This window comes from Schistocerca piceifrons, chromosome 4 (assembly GCF_021461385.2).
Source record: "Schistocerca piceifrons isolate TAMUIC-IGC-003096 chromosome 4, iqSchPice1.1, whole genome shotgun sequence".
Lineage (NCBI taxonomy): Eukaryota > Metazoa > Arthropoda > Insecta > Orthoptera > Acrididae > Schistocerca > Schistocerca piceifrons.
In genome coordinates this window covers 258317068-258338832 of record NC_060141.1, presented here as the reverse complement: position 1 = coordinate 258338832, position 21765 = coordinate 258317068, and positions in this window count along the sequence as shown.

Below are 21765 nucleotides of genomic sequence, written 5' to 3'. Positions count from 1 at the left end.
GGCCGGAGAAAGATCCTGCAAGAACGGGACCAACGACGACTGAAGAGAATCTTTCAACGTGACAGAAGTGCAACCCTTCCGCAAATTGGTGCAGGTTTCAATGCTGGGCCGTCAACAAGTGTCAGCTTGCGAATTATTCAACGAAACGTCATCGATATGGACTTTCGGAGCCGAAGGCCCACTCGTGTACCCTTGACGGCTGCGCGACACAAAGCTTTACGCCCCGGAATGGTTGAAATGGCTCTAAGCACTATGGGACTTGACATCTGAGGTCATCAGTCCCCTAGAACGTAGAACTACTTAAACCTAACTAACCTAAGGATATCACACACATCTATGCCCGAGGCAGGATTCGAAACTGCTGCCGTAGCAGCAGTGCTGTTGCGGAATGAAGAGCCTAGAACCGCTCGGTCACAACGACCGGCTTTTACGCCCCGCCTGGGCCCGTCAACACCTATGTTGGACTTTTGACTTTTTTTGCCTGGTCGGACGAGTGTCATTTCAAATTGTATCGAGTGGATGGAGGTGTACGGACATGGAGACAATTTCTTGAATCCATTGACCTCCGTAATGGTTGGGGCGTGTGCAGTTAGAGTGACATGTGACCCCTGATACATCTAGATACGACACTGACAGGTGTTACATCCTGTCTGATCATCTGCATCCAGCCGGCCGGCGTGGCCGAGCGGTTCTAGGCGCTACACTCTGGAGCCGCGAGACCGCTACGGTCGCAGGTTCGAATCCTGCTTCGGGCATGGATGTGTGTGCTGTCCTTAGGTTAGGTAGGTGTAAGTAGTTCTAAGTTTTAGGGGGCTGATGACCTCAGAAGTTAAGTCCCATAGTGCTCAGAGCCATTTGAACCATCTGCATCCATTCATGTCCATTGTGAATTCCGACGGACTTGGGCGATTCCAGCAGGACAATGTGACATCCCTCACGTCTAGAATTGCTACAGAGTAACTCCAGGAGCACTCTTCTGAGTTTAAACACTTCGGCTGGCCACTAAACTCCCCAGACATGAATTTTATTGAACATGTTTGGGATGCCTTTCGACGTGCTGTTTAGAAGAGATCTCCATCCCGTCGAACTCTTACGGATTTATGGACACCCCTGCAGGATTCATGGTGTCATTTCCCTCCAGCACTACTTCAGACATTAGTCGAGTCCATGCCACGTCGTATTGCGGCACTTCTCCGTGTTCGCGGGGGCCCTACACGATATTAGTCAGGTGTACCAGTTTCTTTGGCTCTTCAGTGTAGGTGACCTTGTGTTAAGGTTCTTTGTTGTCACGAAAGGCAAGTGTTTTTTAATAAGCCAGCGTCATTATTTTATACTTTGTATTTTATATTCTGCCAAGTCACTTTTGTGTTTACAGTGTTTTTAGTGTCGTTGTTCGTTACCTTGTAAGGGGTACGGTGTCTTGGTTATGCATTTTGATTTGTTTAAATGCTGTTTTCTTTACTTGGATAAATAAGGCAGCGTTGCATAATGAAAACATATCGTGTATGGATTTCAATGTTTAGTAAATCATTTTAAAATTATTGGAATATTTATGGCCCACATTCAGCACAGTTCTTCCACTTCGTTTCCGGCCCGGCAACAATCAAACATCAAAGGAACTAATGTGGTAATGTGGGGGCTTCTATCAGAAGAGTTCTTGGCTAATATCCTTCTTGACAGTTGCTAAGGAACAGCTGACACTAAAGAACACTTTCAGTTGCTACGGAACAGCCGACAACTGCTGCGGAACGTCCGACCAGTGATAGTAAAAGGAAACGTGGGCGTGTTAACTCCACCAAAACCTGTGCACGAATGCTCTGCATACATTCGACAGTGCTTGCAGTACAGTGTGCGACGAAAGTTGCTGTGGAACCGATTACCACGACATTCTACTGTGTCGTCCGAACAAGACACAGCCAGGGCAAAAGCACCACAGGCGCCAGGATGTGAGCTGGTGCCAGTGCCTTAGACACTCGCCACTTGCGCGAGTTTTTCCATCTCCACGGGCGGCGCTGAGGATGAAAATATCGACCTCGCCTCGGCCAATTTTCGGATGAGTGTTGTCCGCCAATGATCGGACGCCAATGGACAGAAGCCTATTCGGAAGACAGAAGAGCAGCTCTGGCCCACTTGGATACAGATCATCGTCCAGGGCTGACTTACACAGGGAACGTTGTTCAGTAAACAGACAGCTGTTGTAAATTTCGCTTGCTATCTACTGTGAGGTTTACCTACGATTATTTGCACTTGGCCATTGAGGGCCTTTTTTGCGTTCCATTACATGCAGTGTTACACAGTCACAAAGATAAGTAAACATTGTAGCTCATTTCTTTGACTTTGTTAGTAACTTTTTGGAATGTTGCAGAATCTTCATTCTCTTATCCCGTTATCTGACTCTGGGGTGTAAATGTGTAATAGTGGCGGGGAGAAATTGTCTTAGCGGTGTACTCCGCCAGAAGCCGTTCCACGAACTCACAAACTCGGCCTACCATAACGACAGTGGGAACTCGGCCTCCACAGCAGTGGCGACGAGGTCTTTACGAAACTGGGAACCAGGGTTTACAAACTGGCGACGAGGGTTTTCAAAACATTCCATACTGTACGGGAAAACATCTACAAGACATCATTTGAATGCTTTCGTTCGTGAACGAGCAGCTGGACGGCTCGAAGTGGTCAACATGTCACTGCTGTGACAACAGTGGTGGGTGTGTCCAAACGAGTCATCTGGCGATCAAAAAAGCGGCTGAACGTAAAAATGCTATGCGAAGCATGACGGTGTCTTAGACAGGCCACCACACCGCAAGAGGATCTACACGTAGCCCTAGTGCCGAAAAGGAACAGATGTCTTACTGCTAGGCGGAACTCTGGAGACGTTGCAGGGAGAGGATACAACGGGTTTTGCAATCGCTGCCGGTACATCTGCCTCTGGCTAACCATTTCGCGGCGATCAAATCAGGCTAGTTTGCATGCTCAGTAGGCTGTTAAATGCATCCCAGTTCAACCACGCCATTTTCGCGGAAGGGTTCGTTGATGTAGGGAGCACGTTGGTCGCGGCCAGCAACAAACGTCCAAATTGATGTTATTCGACGAGTCCGGCTTCTCTGTGGCAAGTGATCCTGGCGACCAGTTTGTGTGGAGGGAGAGAGAGGAACTCGTTAGACACCACAGAATGTTTATGAACGTCATCGGCATAGTGTGGGGAGACATTATGCACAATGGCCGAACGCAGTTACACCGCAGTGGTATTGCAGGGAGATAATTCTGGATCATGTTCTTTTCTTTAGGGGTGAAGTAGGTCTCGACTTTCTGTTTATAGACGAGAACGCCCGCTCACACAGGATCGCTGAGATGTCGACACTCTGGAAAGTGAAGATACTGAACGTATGTGGTGGCCTGGGTATTCGCCGGACCTATTCCCCACACAGGATGCCTCGGATGCTCTTTGCAGACGAGTCTCTCAGCGAAAAACACCTTTCCGAACCATGTAAGAACTCCAAACCTCCCTGAAAGAGGAATGGGGCAATAACCCCAAAGGACTCTTCCACAGTGTGGTAGCCAGCATATATAACAGGTGCAAACTAGCATTACTGCCGCAGAAGGACATATTCCTTTCTGAGAGACCCGATATCGTCCATTATGTTTGCGGTCTGACCTGTGTCAAACATGAACATTATTTCTGTCTGTTACCCTGCCTTTCCATGTGATGAAATCTGCACAATTTTTCGTTATTAATGTACCACCCAACCTATATAACATACGTACTGTGTGTTTCAAGTCGTTCATCTTTGCCTGCGATTGTTCCTGTCCAACAATGCCTATGTTCCTTAGCAACTGTCAAGCAGTGTATAATTACTTTCTCGACTGGCTATACGTAGTTGTGTCGGCCTAAGCTGATCCCTGACAGTTTCAGTGGGCTAGGCGCGGCAGCTTCGCGGGCCTAAGTAACCAACAGCTGTTTTGTAAACGTGTCTATGGCAAGGCCTCAGTGTTGTCACAGCTCTGTATACAGCTACCGTTTTCCCCTGCAGCTCTCATAATGTCATACTTTGGGGAAATAGTGGGAGGAAGGGAGGAAGAGATTAGTGTTTAACGTCCGTTCGACAAGGAAGTTGGCGACCGCAGCGGTCGCAGGTTCGAATCCTGCCTCGGGCATGGATGTGTGTGCTGTCCTTAGGTTGGTTAGGTTTAAGTAGTTCTAAGTTCTAGGGGACTGATGACCTTAGAAGTTAAGTCCCATAGTGCCCAGAGCCATTTTTTTGACAACGAAATCATCACAGAAAGCACAAACTCGGGTTAGGGAAGGATGGAGAATGACGGCGGTCGTGCCCCATCGGAGGAACCATCGCGGCATTTGCCTTAAGCGATTTAGGGAAATCACGGAGAACCTGATCAGTATGGCCGGACGCGGGTCTGAACCGTCGTCCTCTCAAATGAGAATCTAGTCTGCTAATCATTGCGCTACCCCACTCGGTCCACCTGTAGCTGTTAGCACTTCATAGCTGAAAGCTGGCAATAGTACTGCGAGCTGTCAGGGTACTTCTTACGCCGCCTTGAACGTACCTCCTCGGGTACCCATTAGTTCGTACCTGCAGAAACTGCAAGTGTGCTTACATGCTCTCAGACCGTTACTAGGCCCTCATAACTTGGAGCTCCATGATGCAGTGCGACACAGGTCGTGTCCTCTGTAACGGACGCTGCACTTAACGGTGTGTGGCACGGCGTAACGTCTGTTTGCAGGGCGAAATTCTGGGAGAGAGGGGCAGCCTTCAGTTGTGTCGACGCAGTCACGTAGCGGCTTTACGTTCCAGGCCAGTGCTCGTGCTGAGAGCCGGTGGCTAAAGCGCTGTGTACACGTACCACTCCGCAACACTCACGCTGCACAGTCAACATGCACCCGCGGACACAAACAAAAACCCACCCACACACACAATCACGGCAATGACTTTTGCAGAGTCTACGTCGGCTGCCCCCCCCCTCCCCCACCCCCCTCACGCTAACCAATCTCTAGCTCTTCTCTCGTTAGCATCACACAGTTCACACCACTTAAACTGACAGCTAATAAAACATTTGTTGTAGATATTCACATGTCTGTAGGGTGTAACAAATAGGTATGGCCGTACTTTCAGGAAACATTCCTTACATGTAGAGGAAGAAAATATGTCATATGGAATGGATCCGGAATCTTTTTTTTCCATTTTAGAGTCGAATTTCTACAGCTCTATAAGACATTAGTCATGAAGAGCACACAGAAAAAGATGGCATCAGCACAGTACCAAACTTTTCACCAAATGAAATTTTCAAAATGCTCTCTGATAGCAAGGATAAAGCATTCAACCAGTCATCACATTGATTCCCGGATGCACAGATGTATTCCTGGAGAACAGCGTAGTGTTGTGTCACAGTTTTGCACAAAACGGACACGAAGACCCTATACGTCTTGTACTGCGGTTCCATGCACATGAGCTTTCAAATGTTCCCATAAATAAAATCCTGGTAGGCTTAGGCCTGGATACCGTTGAGGCCAAGGAATTTGTCCAGCTCCAACCATCCATCTCTGTTACTACACTCCTGGAAATTGAAATAAGAACACCATGAATTCATTGTCCCAGGAAGGGGAAACTTTATTGACACATTCCTGGGGTCAGATACATCACATGATCACACTGACAGAACCACAGGCACATAGACACAGGCAACAGAGCATGCACAATGTCGGCACTAGTACAGTGTATATCCACCTTTCGCAGCAATGCAGGCTGCTATTCTCCCATGGAGACGATCGTAGAGATGCTGGATGTAGTTCTGTGGAACGGCTTGCCATGCCATTTCCACCTGGCGCCTCAGTTGGACCAGCGTTCGTGCTGGACGTGCAGACCGCGTGAGACGACGCTTCATCCACTCCCAAACATGCTCAGTGGGGGACAGATCCGGAGATCTTGCTGGCCAGGGTAGTTGACTTACACCTTCTAGAGCACGTTGGGTGGCACGGGATACATGCGGACGTGCATTGTCCTGTTGGAACAGCAAGTTCCCTTGCCGGTCTAGGAATGGTAGAACGATGGGTTCGATGACGGTTTGGATGTACCGTGCACTATTCAGTGTCCCCTCGACGATCACCAGTGGTGTACGGCCAGTGTAGGAGATCGCTCTCCACACCATGATGCCGGGTGTTGGCCCTGTGTGCCTCGGTCGTATGCAGTCCTGATTGTGGCGCTCACCTGCACGGCGCCAAACACGCATACGACCATCATTGGCACCAAGGCAGAAGCGACTCTCATCGCTGAAGACGACACGTCTCCATTCGTCCCTCCATTCACGCCTGTCGCGACACCACTGGAGGCGGGCTGCACGATGTTGGGGTGTGAGCGGAAGACGGCCTAACGGTGTGCGGGACCGTAGCCCAGCTTCATGGAGACGGTTGCGAATGGTCCTCGCCGATACCCCAGGAGCAACAGTGTCCCTAATTTGCTGGGAAGTGGCGGTGCGGTCCCCTACGGCACTGCGTAGGATCCTACGGTCTTGGCGTGCATCCGTGCGTCGCTGCGGTCCGGTCCCAGGTCGACGGGCACGTGCACCTTCCGCCGACCACTGGCGACAACATCGATGTACTGTGGAGACCTCACGCCCCACGTGTTGCGCAATTCGGCGGTACGTCCACCCGGCCTCCCGCATGCGCACTATACGCCCTCGCTCAAAGTCCGTCAACTGCACATACGGTTCACGTCCACGCTGTCGCGGCATGCTACCAGTGTTAAAGACTGCGATGGAGCTCCGTATGCCACGGCAAACTGGCTGACACTGACGGCAGCGGTGCACAAATGCTGTGCAGCTAGCGCCATTCGACGGCCAACACCGCGGTTCCTGGTGTGTCCGCTGTGCCGTGCGTGTGATCATTGCTTGTACAGCCCTCTCGCAGTGTCCGGAGCAAGTATGGTGGGTCTGACACACCGGTGTCAATGTGTTCTTTTTTCCATTTCCAGGAGTGTATATTTAGAAACCTACAAACATTAACGCTACAGTCTGCATGTGTGTGATGTCCTTACGTTAGTTAGGATTAAGTAGTTCTAAGTTCTAGGAGACTGATGACCTCAGAAGTTAAGTCCCATAGTGCTCAGAGCCGTTTGAACCATTTGAGCCATTTTGTCGTACTCATAAAGACACAGATTATAGTGGAACAAGTAGGATATTCTCTAAGCATGACAAGGTTCTCTGCTGAGCCTGGGTGGAAGACCGTGAGATACTTAACGAGCAGTCAACCACAATGCCGACACAAAAGCTAATAGAAAATCATTGTTGATGACGTGTTGGCTCGATTTCGTGAAAACTCTCGACAGCACATACGTGATGATTGCGGAGATTTACAATCTGACCATACTGAAACGAAAACTCATCCGCAAACAAGACATTTGCAGTAATGTGAGGGTTGACACATTGTTGAATGAGCCATTCACAGAAACGTATCCGTGCACGTAAATAAGCTGCTGATATGGCCTGCACGCACTGTACGTGGTACGGATACAATGGGTTCTCACACAGTACTCTCCAGACAGTCATGTTCTCAACATTACTTGTTGCAGCTAATTGTCTTACCCTGACGCAATGTTCTCTTGTCGGGCACTGTCTTTATGGATACAAACGTTGAGCGCTACGGTCATTATTGCAAATCCGTACAGGAAATGGGCATCTACCAACTCCGCATTTCAGTACCTCTGCTGTGCCGGAAGCCAAGTCCGTGAGCTGCGCGGGGTAGCCGTGCGGTCTTAGGCGCCTTGTACGGATCGCGCGGCTCCCGGCTCCCTCCCCCCCCCCCCCCCCCAGTCAGAGGTTCGAGTCCTCCTTTGGGCATGACTGTGTGTGTTGTCCTTAGCGTAAGTTAGATTAGGTAGTGTGCAAACTTAGGGACCTCAGCAGTTTGGTCCCATAAAGCCTTGCCACCACTACCAAGTCCTTGATGAACAGTTGATGCCACGTGCCTGATGCTAGCAGAGCTACGAAGTCAAAGTCAGACCACGTCAACATAGCCAATGAAGTGAGTCGCATGCTAACATTACCATTCTCTTTATTTGATTTACAATTATACAGGTTCGGCCTTAGGCCATTTTCAAGTATTTTATGGACTATTCCTTAATAGTATAGTATACCAAGTGCGTCGTTGCTCCTGTCACTGCCTGTAACAATTACAAAATCAATTAGAAACAGTTTTTCGCTATTAAGTTTGTTTACATGAGCATCTTCCGCAGCAGTTGCTAAAATCCGTTGTTATTGTGTTCGGTCTTGAGCTTAGTGCAGTTTAATTAAAGAGATGCACACCAGAAGCGTTTCGCTTTTATTTATGAAGCATCTTCCGTGGTTATTGCTGTTTCTTTGCATGTTCTCCAAACCACTGCTTCTTCTCTCCTTGATAGCAGCGTCTGACGTCGAAAAACTTTCTTTCACATATGAACTTGGCAGTTTTTGCCATTCTGCAGTATTTCTTGCGCTGAATGTGAGTTATCTACACTTCATCTTTGTAAATTGAACTGAATTTGTGTATGTTTATAATCCTGCAGAGTATTACAATGTTTATGTCTGTAATACTGTAATTTGAGGTGTAGATAACCCAAATGAAGCGCAAGAATTACTGAAAGTGGCAAAAACTGCCAAGTGCATACATGAAACGACGTCTTTCAATGAGCTGCTAGCAAGGAGGGAAGAAGCAGTGGTTTGGAGAATACGTAAAGAAACTCCAATAGCCACGGAAGATGCTTTATAAATGAAAGAGAAATTAAATTGCAGAAATCTCAAGACTCAAAACCAATAATAACAGTTTCTCGCTACTTTAGGAGCACATTACCTCATAGGAGCAAGGAAATATATGGCATAATGTACTATTAAGAAATCGTCCATAGAATATTTGAAAATAGCCTAACGCCGAAACAGTAAAATCGTACATCAAATGAAAAGAGTGGCAGCTGAAGGCATCACCAAATCACCCACAACATCCATCGTAGCTGCCCACCCTACAGCGTTGAAGATTACCTTTTTCCATTTGAACAATGAACCCTGGCAGAGGAGCTAAGAATTACAATATACTGTACATTCTAACCAAATGTAAGGAACACATTTCGTGTAATGCATGTCTGGTTTGTTTCTATGTGTTTCCCATGATTGATGTGATTACGAAGAGAAGTGGAAAATGAACTCTTACATGGAGATAAAGCGTTTCGGATTCATGTCTGTGTAAAACATTTTATTCCTCTATGTGTGAGGGGCGTTTCCTGAAAGTTTGGCCATCCGTTTTTGTTACGCCCTGCATACTCAGAAAGTGTGTGGCGGAAGGTATATGGATACGGAATAGGCTCCCAGATATGTGACTGGCTCGAAGAGTTCTTAAGTAACAGAAGCCAGTATGTTGTCCCCGACGGCGAGTGTTCATCGGAGACAGGGATAACATCAGCAGTGCCCCAGGGAAGGGTGATTGGACTGTTGCTAGTTTCTATATACATAAATGATCTGGCTGACAGTGTGGGCAGCAATCAGCGATTGTGCGCTGATGATATTGTGGTGTACAGGAAGACGTCGAAGATAAGTGACTGCAGGTCGATACAAGATGACCTAGACAAAATTTCTAGTTGGTGTGATAAATGGCAGCTGGCTCTTAATGTAGAAAAATGTAAGTTAATGCGAATGAATAGTAAAAACAAACTCTGAGGCTCGTAGTTTCCTGCTTGACGCAGTCACGTCGTTTAAATATCTGGGCGTAACGTTGCAAAGCGATGTGAATCGGAACGAGCGAGTGAGGATTGTGGTGGAGAAGACGAATGGTCGACTTCGGTTTATTGGTAGAATTTTAGGAAAGTGTGGTTCACATGTAAAGGAGACCGCATACAGGACGCTAGTGCGACCTACTCTTGAGTACTGCTCGAATGGCTGGGATCCGCACCATGTCGGGTTGAAAGAAGACGTCAAAGCAACTGAGAGGCAAGCTGCTAGACTTGTTATTGGTAGGTTCGTTCAGCAAGCAGATGTTACTGATATGCTTTGGGAGCTCAAGGGAATCCCTGGAGGGATGAAGACGTTCATTTCGAAGAACACTACCGAGAAAGTTTGGCGAACCGTTATTTTAAGTCGACTGAAGAACGATCCTACTGCCGCCAGCATACATTTTACCTAGGGACCAAGGAGAAATTACCGCTCATAAGGATAGTCGTTTTTCCCTCGCTCTGTCTGCGAGTGGAACAGGAAAAGGAATGACTAGTTGTAGTATAGGGCACTCTCCTCCATGCAACGTACGGTGGTTTGCGGAGTATGTATGTAGATGTAGATGTGTTGGGCGGGAAGTATGGCTGGTCTCATTTATCATTTTCCACCTTCTCTGTTCCATTCGCTAGTGGTGCGTGGGAAGCACAAACGTCGATAAACTTTTGTATGAGCTCTAATTTATCTGCTTTTTTCGTCGTGCTAATTTCTCGAGGCACGCGTGGCAGGAAGGAATATGTTGCTCAACTCTTAACGCAATTTCCACAGTAACATATTCCTGATACACAACGCTTCGCTTGTAGCGTCTGTCTGTGAAGTTTCTTGAGAGTCCCTGTAACGCTCTCTTTCTTATTAAACGATATCGTGACGAGCGTGCCGCTCTCGTTGGATCTTATCTATCTCTTCTCTTATTTCTTTTTGCTAAAGATCCTAGACTGATAAACAGTACTCAGGAATCGGTCGAACATATGTTTTGTAAGCCTCGTCTTTCGTGGATGAATTACACTTCGGCAAGATTCTTCTAATGGATGTTTGCCTATCATTTACTTTCCCTACACTTAGTTTCAAGTGGTCATTCCATTTTAGGTCGTTACGGATGGTTCCTCTTAGATAATTTTTGGTAGTTACTGTTTCCAGAGAATTGTCTCCAACAATGTAATCGAACAGAAATGAATTTCGTCCGTTTACGCGCAGTAGGTTAGATTTATTTACTCTCAGGCTCAGCTGCCAGTCCCTGCAGTTTGAGATAATTTCTTCGTCTACATGCGAGGAAGTAGCAGGGTACTGGCGGCATTAACCCAATTTTCCTACCAAATTGACGTGCAAATTAATTAAATTCATCAATTAATTACTCCCTCCCGCAACCTAATCCACCCACACCTCCGAATGACGCCAAGTGTTTTTCTCAGACTGCATGTTGGTTCCAGCCCCGTCCTCATTCCCCACCCATCTCCTCCCCCACCTACCCTATCGATGGGAATTTCGAGTTTTAGCGTGAAATTCGAATGTTGGCAGGAATTTAGAATTTTGGAGGGAATTTCGAATTTGGGCAGTAATTTCTTTGTCCCAGGGCTGTGCTGACTTCCCACTCGATCCCCCATCCGGGAAATGCGAAAAATTAAAAATGCCTTTTCCGGGACTCGAACCCTAGTCCCCCTAAACAGAAGGCCCAAGTGCTTCCCCCTAACACAATTATACCAACAGAGGTGCTTGGAATTGGAGGGAAATTAAAAACGGCTGTGCTCGTTCCAGGACTTGAACCCTGGTTCTTCTCGATGGAAAGCCCAAGTCCACACCCTAACACATGGAAACAGCCCAGATGCGGGAGAGGAAGGTAGGTTAGTGTACCTTATTCGATTTGGTTGGGAAAGTGTAGAAAATATCGTTCTTAATTACGTAATAAGTCATAAAGATCAGGCCTAATTACATAATTACACGCATAGCGCTACACAAGGACTACCTAAAATCGCAATGCAGCTCAAAAATTGACAATGCCATACACTGGTGTTATCCTGACGGGAAAAAATTTCACAGTACCACTCGAAACTAGTGGCAGACGCACTCAAGCTCTACCCATAATCTGCAAGCTGGCAAGAAAAAGACTGGGGTGTAAGGTAGTATCTTTTTCTTTTTTTGGCATATGACCTGTAAGCATATAGCTGAGGACTGTATCTGTTGCTGTTTGACTCCAGAGTTCGCTACAGACGCCTGATTGACAATCGGGTCAGGGATTTTCTCTGCCTCGTGATGGCTGGGTGTTGTGTGCTGTCCTTAGGTTAGTTAGGTTTAAGTAGTTCTAAGTTCTAGGGGACTTATGACCACAGCAGTTGAGTCCCATAGTGCTCAGAGCCATTTGAACCATTTTTTGATTGACAATCACCTTGCAGCCCAGGTTCAAATGGTTCAGATGGCTCTGAGCACTATGGGACTTAACATCTGAGGCCATCAGTCCCTTTGACTTAGAACTGCCTAAACCTAACTAATCTAAGGACATCACACACATACACGCCCGAAGCAGGATTCGAACCTGCGACCGTAGCAGCGGCGCGGTGCCGGACTGTAGCGCCTAGAACCGCTCGGCCACAAAGGCCGGCGCAGCCCAAGTAATCAAAGCCCGTACACACTACCGCAACAGATGGAAAATGTATCACTGTTCTAATTACACATCGAAATTGTCATGTAAAATACTGCACTCGTAACGAATGGGTCATAATGCAACACATCTACTGGGGAGTGGGAAAAAATCATCGTAATAACACAACAACCACGAAAACCGACTCCAGAAGATTGCAAAGGGAGAGCAGTTGCATCTGTGTCCTCCTCGATGGGCGCTCATGAATTAACCAATCTGGAGATACTCTTCCCCCCCCCCCATTCCAACCCTCACCCCTTCCTCTCTCTCCTCACCATAGGGATAGAGGCCTCTTCTGTCTTCCCGCTTGTGGTCCACAAAGAGATCCTTCTGGTGGCATTGATATACTGTCTCGAGTCTGTGGAAATCAGCCACAGATAGAGAAAAGGCAAGAAGAGAACGCCTCTTGCAATCTGTTAAACGTATTTCTCTGGGAGACTGGTCGCCTCTGGAACAACTAAATTCTGGAGAACGTGTTGTTGTGTACCGTGCATAAGAATAATTCTCACGAAGGACTGTCTCCATCCTTCCGATGACATCTATCATACAAAAGAGATTAATTGGGATGATGATGTCCCATAATCGTGGATATTTCAGAGTATAAAAGGAGGTGTGACAAGCACAGTATGATGTCATGGTTTGTTGTTGTTACTGGAGAATCCAGACAGTATTGTTTGGAAGTATTGGTATATCATTTGCATCGAAGATGTTATGCTCTTTAGCAGGATGAATTTAAATGTGCTTACATCCGATATAGAACCGTCTTATAACGAGTTTTTTGCCCTTTACGGGTCTGTAGCACTGTGAAAATAGCGTATAAATGGTTGAAATCGAGACTCCACGATTGGTACTATGCATGCGTGTGTAGAGCTGTCAGTGGCGGATGGTTGCAGTTCTAATGCACAACTTGCTAACCGTTCATCTATAGCTTACCTATCCTGGGCTGTGCGTTCTGTGGGTACGGGGAAGGGAAACTCTCACCTTCCAGGATGCTAAATGCTGTCGACACACTGTTAACTAACGAATATCTTATTATTAAGATTAAAAAATTACCCGAAATCTACAGTTTATAGATGTCCTGACATGGTTGTGGGGGCGTATCAGAGTTGGAAAGCATAAACAAAAGTAGCGAAGCTCATCTGGTAAGCAATAAGAGCATGTATTTATCGGAAAAAATATCAGAGCAGCAGCAGAAATCAATTCTGTACACTTGTTAACTCCCTGTTTCAGATCTCTACATGGCAGAGTGGAAGTCATATGAACGTGTAGAACTGTGCCAGACTTTGAGTTTGCATCAAGTGCATTGTTACAGGAATCTGCAGACAAACTCTTTGTTGTGCCATAGCAGTACACGGCTATGTTTATAGACAACGAGTTTCCAGTCTGCACCACCCGTTGAGCCTCATCTAGGTATGAGGAGAGTGTTACTATACTTTTCATCATCTCCCTATGCATGTAGCATGTTGATCATCAGGAAGAGGGGAATTCTTAGAATTTCTTAGTAGGCTGGTGTAAAGGACATGCAAATATCCTCGTATAAAATCAAACAACGCATAGTTATGCCAGCAGTATGGCCATATAGATACAGAAAAATATCAAAAGAATATGAAAAATGACATAAAATCGATAGAGATCGAGGAAAACCTGGTATAATTACGACAATGATGGAAAATACGTAAACTTGAGGGACATAAGATGAAATATATGAAAGCTCGAAAAAACTTGTAAAATTACGTAAATTGACTGAGTATACATAAAATAAGAGAAGACGTATCACCAAATATGGGGGGGGGGGGGGGGGGGAACTGAAGTGGGTTAAGAGTACCCAGACACTCAGTACCGAGAAAAGCTTAAAAATTATGCTCTAGCTGCATTCAGTCTTAACCCTCCCCCTTCCCCTCCCCCTGTAAACTACGTTGGTTTCGTAACACATGCTTCAACAAAGAAGACATGAATATTACACAGAGGCGCCAATATTAAATCAGGCAAAACATATTTTTCCCAATCCATAACTGTGTTCTCACACATGCAGTCAAATATAGGTATTACCGAATTACGGATGGCTCTCACAAACATTGTTATTCCTTGAGTATTAAGGAAGAGAATCAATGCGTTTATCAGACGTAAGCCATTATCTGGAGTGTTCTGTAGGAGAGTGGACTGCTGCCACATGTATCACCTTTAACAGTGTTAGGGGGGGCGGGGGTGTACTCGGGGAATATGGTGTTAGGACGAAGTTGCTATATAATCCTACACATGAGCAAAACTACCTAACATCAGACCAAGACTTCTTTGTGCAAGGGGAATGCTACCAGAGCTGTGGTGATGCTACTGTAAACAGCAATAAGACTGTTGCATCTCCTCTGGCTACTGATCGTACTGCTTCCTCCTGTGCATTTTCGTGCAGCGCGGTGTGGGTGGTACCTCAATATATCAGCTACCGAAAATATTCGTGTCAGTTTTTCTTCGCTGTATTTCCTAGTGAGACATAGCCGCATTCATCAAAACTGATACTACTACTATTTATAAGCATGTCTGATGCGGGAAGTCTGACAGGCTATGTACGTTTCCGACTTAAAAATATGTATAAAATCCATTTCCTAAGGGGTGGAACAGCAGTCTCTGGACTTCATTCTAGTTGGTTTACAAGTTGCTTGAGTGGTGGTTATACACTGACGATTCAATCCTAGGACACCAGAATAGTGTAGAAGGAAGTAGTTTTATCATTTTAAAGTTTTTCACTACAGTGATTGGGGTAGGAAACTTGCTGGGTGGTTGTATGTCTGATGTTGGACAAATACACTGAGGAGCCAAAGAAACTGGTACACCTGCTAATATCGTGTAGGACCCTCGCGAGCACGAAGAAGTACCACAGCACGTCATGGCATCGGCTTAACTAATGTATGAAGTAGAGTAGGAGAGCATTGGCACCATGAATCCTGCAGAGCTCTCGATAAATTCGTACGAGGGTGTGGAGATCTCTTCTGAACAGCACGTTGAAGAGTGAGGACTATCATGGAAAGATCAATGATATTTTCGTTCTCTCCAATTCCAAAAACCTCCAGAACGATCCGACTATGAAGATTTTGAAAATGACCAATCGAGTGGTAAAAGCGTCTTCATTCTCCTCCGACGATAACAAGCTGCTTTGTAAAACAGAAGCGTACCCACCTAGACTTCATGTATTACCCAAAGTGCATAAACCTGAGGTTCCGTTGAGTCCAATTGTCAGCGCTATAGGCGGTCTCACCCAGGGTTGGCTAGGCACCTTGCCTCACTGCTGCAACCGTCTGTTGATAGGACTGACAGTCATATTAAAAATTCAGCTCATTTCATTGACAAATTAAAGGAAAAGAGCATGGACTCAGATGATATTGCAGTCAATTTTCATATTGTGTCGTTATTTACCATGATTCCGGTAAACGAAGCTATCTCATGCATAGCGGATATTTTTCCTACTGATATTGTGGCATTATTCCGACACTGCCTCACCACAACCTACTTTCAATACAATAGTGACTTTTACGAACAGATTGACGAGGTGGCTATGGGCAGTCCTCTTAGTCCTGCTGTGGCTAACTTATTTACGGAGACCTTTGAACAACGGGAGTTGCAGAGCCAGCCAGATGGTATCGCTATGTCGATGACACTTTCGTAGCATGGAAACACGGAGCAGAGGAGTTGTATGCCTTCCTGATACATCTAAACACCATTAATCCGAAAATCCAATTTACTATGGAGATGTAGACTATTGAATTCCCTGGATGTGTCTGTTTTTAAACGCCTGGACGGAACGTTAGGCCAAAAGGTGTATAGAACGGACACACATACTGATCGTTATTTGCATAAAGTTTCAAACCACCACCCTAGACAAAAAAGGTGTAATAAAAACCGTGGTAGACAGGGTGTACGAAAATTTGTGAACCTGTTTATTTAAAATATGAGATTGAACATCTATGGTCGACTTTCGCGAAGAATGACTATTCTAGTAAGGAGACACACCCTGATGTACCCATAAATTGCCAAAGTACTGCGTGTAAAACGCTATTGTAGGCACGCTCACTATTTGTATAGTATCAAAGTAATGCATGCAATTTGTTTAGGGATGGTTTTTCACATAGTTTATTTATTACAGTGATACAAAACTCACACCCTGGCGTGCTTGGGTCACAATAAATAGGCTACAGACCTGTAAACTACTCGTAAATCACCGAAATACTGCAGTACACTGATGTGCAGACAAGCAAACAACTTGTAAATTGTCAAAATACAGCAAGTAAAAGGCTCTGCAAATACGTTTGATAATTGTCAACAGTCGAAATTATGCAGTGCACAGCCTGCACACCGACTCACAAAACAATGCAACAGACACGAAAACAACTCGTAAATTGTCAAAAGAAAATCCATGTGTAATGGTATGCAAACACGCTCGCAACGCTTAAACAGCTGAAAATAATGCCGTCCACAAACACTCACTGCACGAAAAAAACGCTTAAAAGCTATCATCATCACCAACGTATCAGAGAACTCTTGCCTACAAAGGTCCCAAGGCCCGCAGACTGGACTGTGCACTCACGCTGGTCCCATACGAGAGACACCTCTGGGCCGTGCACATATGTTTACCGTTGCTGGTGCAATGCCTCTCTACCTGCGTCCAGCAAAGACCTAACTGCCGAGAGACTCGCCATCGTAGGCACAGATAAAAGGTTGTGAGTGTTATACTGACGTCACTGGTCTATGTAAATAATAGCCAAGTCTCTCTCTCTCTGAACGCGCTAGAGAAATCCGTTGCAATGCTTCCCAGAATAGCACACGCTACATTGTTCCCAGCGATCCCAATGGAACATGCACATGTTTACCTACCCAGATGGCTGATGTATTGCCATGAAATGTTCGTGTAGTGACTCACCATCGCAGGTGCAGCTAAAAGGTTCTCAATATTCCACTGACGTCACATGGCTATGTAAATAAGAGCCAAGTCTACCTCTTGGAAATGGTAAAGTGCCGCAAAAATAGTTAACAGTCGCTTTTTTAGGAGCTTGTCTGCTTGAAAATTCTTGCCCTGACAGAACCTGTTAACGAAAATAGCCCAGAATAACGGCGAATGCATTCCTCCTGATGGTCCTAACCTAGCACCCCATCCATCACGTTACCAACTCGAAATCGCTACGTCCTGCTTTCAAAAAACGTCTCCGAAACATGAATGGAATCACCGCTCTGTAGAGGCTCCTATGCCCGAGCACGAAGGATGTCTTGCAAATGAATGTAGCATTCTGATCGATTCTTACTGAATTTACCCCTCAAATTACTGATGCTGACAGTGTGGTAGCACTGTTCGCGCTTTCCTTTCTGCGGACTAGTCTTCCAAATTTTGTACAGAATGCCATATTGCACTGCAATTTAAATCCTGCGAAAGTGGCCTACAGATTGCCAAAAACGGAAAGACCCTTGTTCAATTACACTGCTCTGCAACTGAGTATGGAAGCTTGAATATTTCAACTTATACCACTCTGAATGTACCATATCGATTTAGGAAACGCACAGTTCGTAACCTGCGATATAAAAAATCGCCCCTTTTGCATCATGCATATAGCTATCGACTGCCAAGCACTCGTACATATATCCCGAAGACAGACAGCATAAGCATATTCACTGTATATACTCCTCGCAGCACCAGATATTTCCCTCGAGGTCAGGCAGTCATCCACCACAGCCGAAGATCACAAGTCATCCGCTCCCGACACGTAACCAGAGCGCCCTCAGCGGACTGAGGTCACTATCTGTTGTACAAAGTCGGACTTGATTCCCCATGGCACAAAGGCGTTACAGTTCCTGGCCCCGACCTGCATGCTTGCTTCCTTTCTAGACCCATCTCCAGACTCTGGGATTACAAGAACATAAGCATTTTCACATGGTTTGCCAGAATGTGGTACCATTTACGTGATACTTCTCGATATCAGGCACACAGCAATATTGCTTGCATAGCACTATCGCTCGCACAGTGTAATTCTGAAGTTGTAGACTGGAAATTATTTCTCTAGAAAGAATAAACTTTAGCGAGGTGGAGCGTGCTGTAAAAAACTAAGTAACTAGAAACTTATCCCATCTTGCGAAAACTTTTACGTGAAAACTCAAACAAAATAGAGCAAACTGATATTTCCACTCGCAAATATCAATGTAACAGATTTCAAATCATTCTTATAATTTACAAAGTCAATTAAAATGTTTCCCATCACTAGAGAACCACCAAAGGTGTCTTCCACCCTTCTTTCACCTACTAGATGCACACACCACAATCGGTGTCCCCTCAACTAAACAAAGGCGTGAAGTGTGCAGAAGCAGTCAAGCAGACAATTTACATGTGGGTGGGAATAGTGGTCCAGCACAAACACACATCCATATTGAATCTTCTCAAATTTCCAAGCGATCACGAAAGCTATCCAGCACCCACTAAGTATCAGTTCGCTATTTGGCCATCTAGATGACGACACTGTTAAGTCAGCTACATTCCTACATCATAACAGGCCACTTCATTTGGACGGCTCCTGCTGTTAATAGGAAACGTGAATCATTATTGCCACAGGCTACCACTGGCACGCCACACACCCCTAGACAGAATCGTGCTAGGAAAGTGGCCACACACATATCTGATTGCTGTACTTACAATTAAATGTTACGATTGTTGTCTCAATCGAACGACATTAAAAAACAATGAAGAAATTATCGGAAAAGCACCCTACTAACGGCTGTGGCTCTGTAAGTAGAAATTTCTGTACCATTCCTATGACTTTACTATCACAGTATACCATGTCAAATCCGTAAGTTCCTTACGACTTGACATAGTCATTTCCTTCACACATGTCAGTACACAAACCCATACTTTAGCCTGTGTTAAAAGCGAACCTATCACACATCCCCTACTACTAAGTATAATACTTCGCCAATAACTGATTGCCTACGATACGAAAAATAATGACCAAAAATCAGCCATGGGTGGAGATTTCTCGTAACTTTATACTGAGAGTGGAACCACTGTGTCACAGAAAGAGATGACTAATCGCCTTACAATCCGCCAGACGTCAAAAACACGATTATATTACTATCACAATCGGTTCTGGATCTCTGAGTTTTCACGTAAAAGTTTTCGCAGATGGGATAAGTCTTAAGTTACTTAGTTTTTTACAGCACGCTCCACCTCGCTAAAGTTAAGTCTTTCTAGAGAAATAATTTCCAGTCTACAACTTCAGATTTATACTGTGCGAGCGATAGTGCTATGCAAGCAATATTGCTGTGTGCCTGATATCGAGAAGTATCACGTAAATGGTACCACATTCTGGCAAACCATGTGAAAATGCTTATGTTCTTGTAATCCCAGAGTCTGGAGATGGGTCTAGAAAGGAAGCAAGCATGCAGGTCGGGGCCAGGAACTGTAACGCCTTTGTGCCATGGGGAATCAAGCCCGACTTTGTACAACAGTTCAGATAGTGACCTCAGTCCGCTGAGGGCGCTCTGGTTACGTGTCGGGGAGCGGATGACTTGTGATCTTCGGCTGTGGTGGATGACTGCCTGACCTCGAGGGAAATATCTGGTGCTGCAAGGAGTATATAGAATGGATGTGCTTATGCTATCTGTCTTTGGAGTATATGTAAGAGTGCTTGGCGGTCGATATCTATATGCATGATGCAAAAGGGCGATTTTGTATGGCGCAGGATACAAATTGTGTGTTTACTACATCGATATGGTACATGGAGACTGGTATAAGTCGAAATATTCAAGCTTCCATACTCTGTTGCAGAGCAGTGTAATCGAGCAAGAATCTTTATATTGAGAGGGTACAGTACCGCCCGACATTGAAAATAGGTACAACATACTTCATTATTCTTGTCAGAAAAACACATTTTTTGTAAAAATAACTCAATTTCAATTAATACAGCAAAGCCGGATACCAGTGTGGGAAAGAATGACAATTTATTTATTTAATTGATCACATGTGCACTCCCACAAAATAAATCCCTACATCCAGTTTGGTGAGATCTGTGAAATGAATGAATGTATGGTCGTCTGCTAACCGCAGATAGTGAATGTGAATGTATGATCACCTTTGAGACGACCCTTTGGTCGCCTTTGGTAGAACCAAAGAGATAAAATTTACCGGAGCTTTGAGTGCCTGAAATGTGGCTGACCAATATGGTAGCATGGTCTTCCCCCACCTCGACAGAGGTGCGAGATGACCTGAAGAACGTCCATGTTTCAGCACTCTGCCGCTGGATCTTGTGCTGTTAAGACCTGTCTTAGTTGTGCTCCGTAAAGACAAAAGAGTGGAGACATGGTATGCATGTAGAATATTTAAGAGTAGTTTGAAATAATAATTTCTCTATTTCAATAACTTTTGTGGGGAGAATTAAATGTCAGGCAGGTAATATTAATGGGACCATAGTAATCTTCTGAAGTGACCAACGGTCACAATGAAACCACGTGTAGCAATAAGTTGAATTACTTCTGTGTGCTTAAGTTAAGCTGAATTACTACCGTGTGTACTATAAGTTGAAATATTTAAGAAATGGCGTCTGCAGGACTTGAAATTAGAGGCGAGTACTTCCACGTGGTGAGTACTGTGTGAGTCTCAATCTGTGTATGAGACAAAGGATAAAGAGAAGTACTCGTCCATGGTATCAGTTGAGGACTCGTGTGTGTGATGAATATGTTCTTAATATTACTTTGCGAGATATGTTTCCGTGTGACGCTTGATTCAAACTATAACACTCTGAGAGAGAAACAAGGTGAGTCAGCCGTCTATCCAGCAACGCCACTTGGCTTGCATTGCACAGGAAGACGTGCATATATCTCCAGAGTTCATAGTAGGAAAGTTGAATTACGAAGTGGGGCAGTGTCATGTGAAACTGGGATAAATATTAATTGAAGTGGGAAAGCTGAAAGTGATAATGTTGTGACTATTCCCTGTGTAGTATTTCATGTTGTCGTGTGGTGTATGTCATGTAATTTAAGTATGTGTGGTTTGCATGGGAGAGTAGCAAGGTAGTTTCAGAGGTAGTGGGTTACGCGTATTCCTTTTGTACTGCTCGGTCTGGAGAAAAGTTTCGTGATGATGATTGTGAGAGTCGAAGTGCGAGAAATAATAAAAGATCCACCATCCTATCCAGAAAGTGCACTGTAGCGTTAAATAATTACAAGACCATAAGATAGAGATTCACCAATGTAAAGCCATGCCCACTGGGCGGAATTTCTCATGTGTTATTGTTGTAGGTTATAGAATTTGTGTGTTTAGGTTATAGAATTTATCGGAATAAATAAGATAGTGAAAAGAAAAAGATTGGTGACCTTTTCCTTCGAATTGTATGTTGTCAAAATATCCAGAAATTATAATGTGTGCGCTA